Source organism: Littorina saxatilis, linkage group LG12 (assembly GCF_037325665.1).
Source record: "Littorina saxatilis isolate snail1 linkage group LG12, US_GU_Lsax_2.0, whole genome shotgun sequence".
NCBI classification, from domain to species: Eukaryota; Metazoa; Mollusca; class Gastropoda; order Littorinimorpha; family Littorinidae; genus Littorina; species Littorina saxatilis.
Window position 1 is genome coordinate 6,086,209 of NC_090256.1, and position 7,190 is coordinate 6,093,398.

General features: G+C 42.6%; 1 long non-coding RNA gene across 1 annotated transcript; it reads left to right on the top strand.

Annotated features, from left to right (window-relative positions):
- The first annotated feature begins 28 nt into the window (after window positions 1–28).
- LOC138981135 (uncharacterized) lies at window positions 29–7,190 on the top strand. Its single transcript, XR_011460570.1, has 5 exons — window positions 29–471; window positions 2,179–2,263; window positions 4,193–4,314; window positions 4,816–4,942; window positions 7,066–7,190. It is a non-coding gene; the product is annotated as an uncharacterized lncRNA (long non-coding RNA).

The following is a 7,190-nucleotide window of genomic DNA, read 5'->3' on the forward strand; positions in this document are numbered from 1 at the left end:
GGGGACGAGACGTCAACCTATCCTATACTGTGTTCTAATTTATAATTATGTGAATGAGATGTAAACGGAATGAAATGTTTGTGTGTGTGTATTTTCCCAATGATTGTTAAGCGCTCTGACCAGGTTTAAGCTTTAAATTTATGCGCTCTAGAAATGTTCTCTATTTTTTTTTTTTTTTTTTTACTTTAACACACGTGTACCTCGTGCCAGTGTATCAACCGTACTGTTCTCTCTGACATACTGGGTTAGGAGGTATCAAGAGAAACCATTTCAGTCCCTCCTTAAAATGTTTGAAATATGTCAACAACACTTCAACACGTTGTATATTTTCTAACAGGGATGCCAGGTTTCTGCAGACAAGACTACAGCCTATCCTATAGGCACACAGGACACTGCACAGTTCAACACAGACACATCCACCGGCAACCTCAACGTACGGTACACGGGCAGTGACTCGGGAGGCAGTATAAGGTAATTTGTAAGCCCCCCCCCCCCCCCCCTATTACCTCCCCTCGGAAAAGTGTTGCCTAAAAGAGATGTACAGTTCTGTTCTGATTTTAAGAAAGACCATCACACATGAATTAACTACTAACAATCAGAATTGGGGTCGTTTACGTCATCCCAGGTATTTCCAGGTAAAAATACACAGACGGCAATTCTCGCCGGTTTTCCTCTTTGCTTTCTCCGACTTCTTGGCCTCTCAACAATAGTCGAACTCGTTTTCATTTGATGCATTCAGGATTCGACTTTCTAAAATCCAACTGGCTTCGTCTGCTTGATGCTCCAGGGCTGAAGTGAACGAAGCGAAACCGGGTGCCACCCAAATGAGTGGTACGCAGCCGCAGGGGTCAGATTGGTTGAAAGTGAGATTTATTGTGATTTCAACCAATCAGAACCCGCGGCTTGTTCTCATCCGCTTCGTGCACCTCAGCCCTGGTCTCCTGGTAATCGTTGGGTCGGAACTTCCTTGATTTGTGTTAGTGTCAATTCTCTGTCTGTTCTCAATCTGTCCGTTGTATTGCTATCAATAACGACCGAATTCACGAAAGAGACAACTTGCAGTTTGTTGGTGTTTGCCCTAAGTCTGTTCGTTCGTTTTTATATTTAGTCAAGTTTTGACTAAATATTTTAACATCGAGGGGGAATCGAAACGAGGGTCGTGGTGTATGTGCGTGTGTCTGTGTGTCTGTGTGTCTGTGTGTGTGTGTGTGTGTGTGTGTAGAGCGATTCAGACTAAACTACTGGACCGATCTTTATGAAATTTGACATGAGAGTTCCTGGGTATGAAATCCCCAGACGTTTTTTTCATTTTTTTGATAAATGTCTTTGATGACGTCATATCCGGCTTTTCGTGAAAGTTGAGGCGGCACTGTCACGCCCTCATTTTTCAACCAAATTGGTTGAAATTTTGGTCAAGTAATCTTCGACGAAGCCCGGACTTCGGTATTGCATTTCAGCTTGGTGGCTTAAAAATTAATTAATGACTTTGGTCATTAAAAATCTGAAAATTGTAAAAAAAAATAAAAATTTATAAAACTATCCAAATTTACGTTTATCTTATTTTCCATCATTTGCTGATTCCAAAAACATATAAATATGTTATATTCGGATTAAAAACAAGCTCTAAAAATTAAATATATAAAAATTATTATCAAATTTTTTTTTTCGAAATCAAGTTAAAAACACTTTTATCTTATTCCTTGTTGGTTCCTGATTCCAAAAACATATAGATATAATATGTTTGGATTAAAAACACGCTCAGAAAGTTAAAACGAAGAGAGGTACAGAAAAGCGTGCTATCCTTCTCAGCGCAACGAATACCCCGCTCTTCTTGTCAATTCCACGGGCACTGCCTTTGCCACGGGCGGTGGAGTGACGATGCTACGAGTATACGGTTTTGCTGCGTTGCGTTGCGTTCAGTTTCATTCTGTGAGTTCGACAGCTACTTGACTAAATATTGTATTTTCGCTTTACGCGACTTGTCATTTCTCTGACGAATTTTGAAACTGTCTATTTACAGGGACGTATTGTTCGTTCGGTGCGTGTTTGTTCTTGTTGTCCATCTCTTTGTCACTAAAAGCGGTTTTACCTCTAATCCACCGGTCATCATTTTAAGCGAAACAACTTCTATACTGTTGATATTGACATATGTTTGAAAAGAACTCTTTCTTTTTCCAGGGCTCTGATTGTTGCTCTGATTTGCGACCCGAATGATAACCCAGGCACACTCAACGTCGTGGGAGAGATACAGACTTCTACTTATGTGAGAGTTGTCCATCATTTTGTTGAATTAATCAATTTGCTTACTTTCGTACACATTTTTTTCTTCAAGATTAAGTAATGTCCTTTTCATTTGGGCATCCGCGACATCACTCCTATCTACTTACGCCGCCATAGAGACAACTCCAACGCATGAGCATAAAGATTCTTTCACACTCGTTTGCTCACATTTGTATATATATCTATATCTATAGACGGCTTGTCTGTGTCTGTCTGTCTGTCTGTCGGTCACTTCGCGATGCACGGCCAAAGTTCTCGATGGATCTGCTTCAAATTTGGTGGGCATATTCAGGTAGACCCAAAACACAATCTGGTCGATGAAAATTTTCAACACGTGCTCTCAGCGCGCAGCTCTGAACCGATTTTGGTTTTTCTGTACATCCATTCCCAGTAACTCTTCCTTATCTTCTCCAGTGTTTTGCGCGTTTATCTCCCTTCCTTCGTACGGTGCGCCGGCGAAGCCGGGTATTCGGCTCTACTTCTTCCCGGCGAAGCCGGCTACCCGGCGAAGCGGGTATTCATCTAGTATATATACTTAAATTCCAAGCTGACTAGAATTACTGACTGATCGATTTATTGTTCCACTGAGTTTTTCAGTCGCTCACTCACGCTCTCAAACACTGTTCTTGGTTTTTGTCCCTGTGTCACTGTGTTTGCCTGAAAAGGAGGTACAGGTTTTTGGCTCACGTAAGTGTAGCCTATGCGATGATAAACTTTGTCTGTCTGTGCGTGCGTATGTATGTATGTGTGTATGTCTGTGGTAGAAACTTTAACATTTCCGAGTCTATGGATTACGTCAGTCTCGGTCAAAAGTGTTCGACGTGTGTGATAGAAACTATTTGAAGACGTCACATTATGACGTAAGAGGGTTAGACGTCACGCAAAGGAATTACTGAAAGTCTCGGTCATTGTTATTGTGAGCGGGCCGAGACTTCTTGGCAGATCCAGGGTCTCGCTTTCTTGCATAGTTTCACCTATGCTTACTGTGTGTGTGTGTGTGTGTGTGTGTGTGTGTGTGTGTGTGTGTGTGTGTGTGTGTGTGTGTGTGTGTGTGTGTGTGTGTGTGTGTGTGTGTGTGTGTGTGTATGTGTGACGGAGTGATTGAGTTTGTGTTACTGTTTGTCGATTTCTTACGTGAGCCTTGAAGGCTTCGCCTCTTGTTTGATTTGTTTCTGTCTTTGTGCCGTCCCAAATCCCCGCCCTTTCCTCCTCCTCCTCCTCCTCCCTCTCATCCTCCTTCTCCTCCCTAACATTTTGAATTGATAAAGTGGCAGTATGTTTGCTTGTAATACGTATGTGGTTTATGTGTTATTGTCGTATTGAATTTGTAAAAAAAAAAAAAAAAAAAAATCTTTTATTACGGAAAATACGTTGACATGAAAAGTTTACATGTGTCTGAGAAAAATGTCCATTGTACAAGTAATGCGTTTATTATATTGGACAGTCATTTCTGTTGTTACTGTATTTTTTAATGTTATTGCTATTTCTATTGTTATTGCTATTGTTATTGTTATTTGTATTACTATTGTTATTATATCAAATAACCAAAGGTAAGTAATCGCTCTTTATGCATACGACATGTGTAATGGAGTAAGCGAGAGTTGTACGGAACCTTTCTCCTGGCACCTGAGAGAATAACAAGCATTGATTGCCTTGGAGAATGATGAGCATAATTATGATCGGCTTGCGGCGGTCATCCTTTTTTGAGGATGAAAGTCGCTTGTTCATTTCAATGCTTGTTATTCTCTCAGGTGCCAGGAGAAAGGTTCCGTACAACTCTCGCTTACTCCATTACACATGTCGTATGCATAAAGAGCGATTACTTCCCTTTGGTTATTTGATATCTTAACAACGCTCTGCCTCATTTCGTTTAAGATTCTTACTATTGTTATTGTTATTGTTATTGTTACAGGAAATGTCGCTGAACAGCATTCACTGTTGCCCTAAAGATGGACCTGGACCTGGGCCGAACCCCGGACCCAGCGGGGGCGGCGGAACAGCAGGGATTTCCATTGGAAGCATCATCACCATAGCGTGAGACGCCATAATCATTAGACGGGTGTGGAGGACGCGCCGTTTGATACTAATAGTAGTAACTGTACGTATGTAGGGTTTCTCTCTACAGTTAGCATCAAACGGCGCGTCGTAGTTGTGGGGGTTAGGGGAGAAGAAAAAAAAGAAAGTCGATAAGCGGGGGTCTTTAAAAAGGTTCGGAATTTTGTGAGAAGGATTGTGAATGTGTTTGTGATGTGGTATGTGTGTGTGTATGTGTGTGTATGTGTGTGAGTGTGTGTGTGTGTGTGTGTGTGTGTGTTTGTGTGTGTTTGTGTGTGTGTGTGTGCGTGGGTCTGTGCGTGCGTGCTTGCGTGCGTGCTTGCGTGCGTGTGTGTGTGCGTGTGTGCGTGCGTGCGTGCGTGTGTGTACGTGTGTGTGTGTGTGTGTGTGTGTGTGTGTGTGTTTGCGCGTGGTGTGGTGGTGGTTGTGGTAGTGGTTGGATGTTACGGATAGGCCTACACCTTTCTCGGTTTATTTCAGATTTTTTAGCATTTTGGTAATCTACGCTGCCTCCGGCGTGGTCATTCAAAAGTTTGCGAGAAAAGCTTCAGGAAAGGAAATCATTCCAAATTACACCTTGTGGTCAACGGTGCCCGGACTCATCAAGGTACGATTTTGGTGAAGCCTCTTTTGCAGTTTAAAGGTACATTCATTTTTCAGAGCACGTTTACTTCAGGACTCAAAGTGTTGGAGTCGAAATTCTAAAGTAACCGTGTAGAAAATAATACAATAGCAACTTTTCAAGGAGCTGACGTGTAAACGTCTCGTCCAAAGCCGCTTAAGCGTGCACAGTTGAAGAATGACCGTTGACATGAGAGTCGTTTTGCAAAAAACGAAAGTAGTGCAGCGAAAACAAAATCCACTCAATACAGGAAGCATCCACGCTGATTCTTTCTTTCTTTGTTTGGTGTTTAACGTCGTTTTCAACCATTCAAGGTTATATCGCGACGGGGAAAGGGGGGAGATGGGATAGGGGAAAGGGGGGAGATGGGATAGAGCCACTTGTTAATTGTTTCTTGTTCACAAAAGCACTAATCAAAAAATTCCTCCAGGTAGTACAATATATGACCTTACTGGGAGAATGCAAGTTTCCAGTACAAAGGACTTAACATTTCTTAAATACTGCTTGACTAAAATCTTTACAAACATTGACTATATTCTATACAAGAAACACTTAACAAGGGTAAAGGGAGAAACAGAACCGTTAGTCGCCTCTTACGACATGCTGGGTAGCATCGGGTAAATTCTTTCTCGTCCCAACCAATATGGGACTCCCCCTAACCCGCGGGGGGTATCCACGCTGATCATTGTTATTTACATGTGAGTTATTCTCGAGAGCTAGGCACAATGTTGTGACATGCGTCCTCAGTCCTTTCAATGTGAGTTATTCTCGAGAGCTAGGCACAATGTTGTGACATGCGTCCTCAGTCCTTTCAATGTGAGTTATTCTCGAGAGCTAGGCACAATGTTGTGACATGCGTCCTCAGTCCTTTCAATGTGAGTTATTCTCGAGAGCTAGGCACAATGTTGTGACATGCATCCTCAGTCCTTTCAATGTGAGTTATTCTCGAGAGCTAGGTACAATGTTGTGACATGCGTCCTCAGTCCTTTCAATGTGAGTTATTCTCGAGAGCGAGGTACAATGTTGTGACATGCATCCTCAGTCCTTTCAATGTGAGTTATTCTCGAGAGCGAGGTACAATGTTGTGACATGCGTCCTCCGTCCTTTCAATGTGAGTTATTCTCGAGAGCGAGGTACAATGTTGTGACATGCGTCCTCAGTCCTTTCAATGTGAGTTATTCTCGAGAGCGAGGTACAATGTTGTGACATGCATCCTCAGTCCTTTCAATGTGAGTTATTCTCGAGAGCTAGGTACAATGTTGTGACATGCGTCCTCAGTCCTTTCAATGTGAGTTATTCTCGAGAGCTAGGTACAATGTTGTGACATGCGTCCTCAGTCCTTTCAATGTGAGTTATTCTCGAGAGCTAGGTACAATGTTGTGACATGCGTCCTCAGTCCTTTCAATGTGAGTTATTCTCGAGAGCGAGGTACAATTTTGTGACATGCATCCTCAGTCCTTTCAATGTGAGTTATTCTCGAGAGCTAGGCACAATGTTGTGACATGCATCCTCAGTCCTTTCAATGTGAGTTATTCTCGAGAGCTAGGTACAATGTTGTGACATGCATCCTCAGTCCTTTCAATGTGAGTTATTCTCGAGAGCTAGGTACAATGTTGTGACATGCATCCTCAGTCCTTTCAATGTGAGTTATTCTCGAGAGCTAGGTACAATGTTGTGACATGCATCCTCAGTCCTTTCAATGTGAGTTATTCTCGAGAGCTAGGTACAATGTTGTGACATGCATCCTCAGTCCTTTCAATGGAATTAGTGTAAGTAGAGCCGGCGAAGAAATCAGGAAGACACACGCACAAACGCGCGCATTCACGCACGCACGCGCGCATTCGCGCACACACACACACTTACTAATTCACGCGTGCGCGCGCACACACACACACACACACATACTCACTCACACGCACGCACACACACACACACACGCACACACACACACACACACACACACGCACGCACGCACACACACACACACACACACACACACACACACACACACACACACAAACTCAAAGAACCATGTAGGCCCCTAATGTGGTTCAGATTCGTCTTATTTCTAATGTACTTATTTGTTTTAACTGTTCTGACTGTTGTAGGATGGATTTGTCTTCACTTTTACCTGCGGCAGACGAGCCAGTTACGAAAAAGTGTGAAACACAGTAAAACACTTTGTCGTTGTATCTGAAATCTTTTCATATTTTAATCTGAGTGTGAGAGCTAC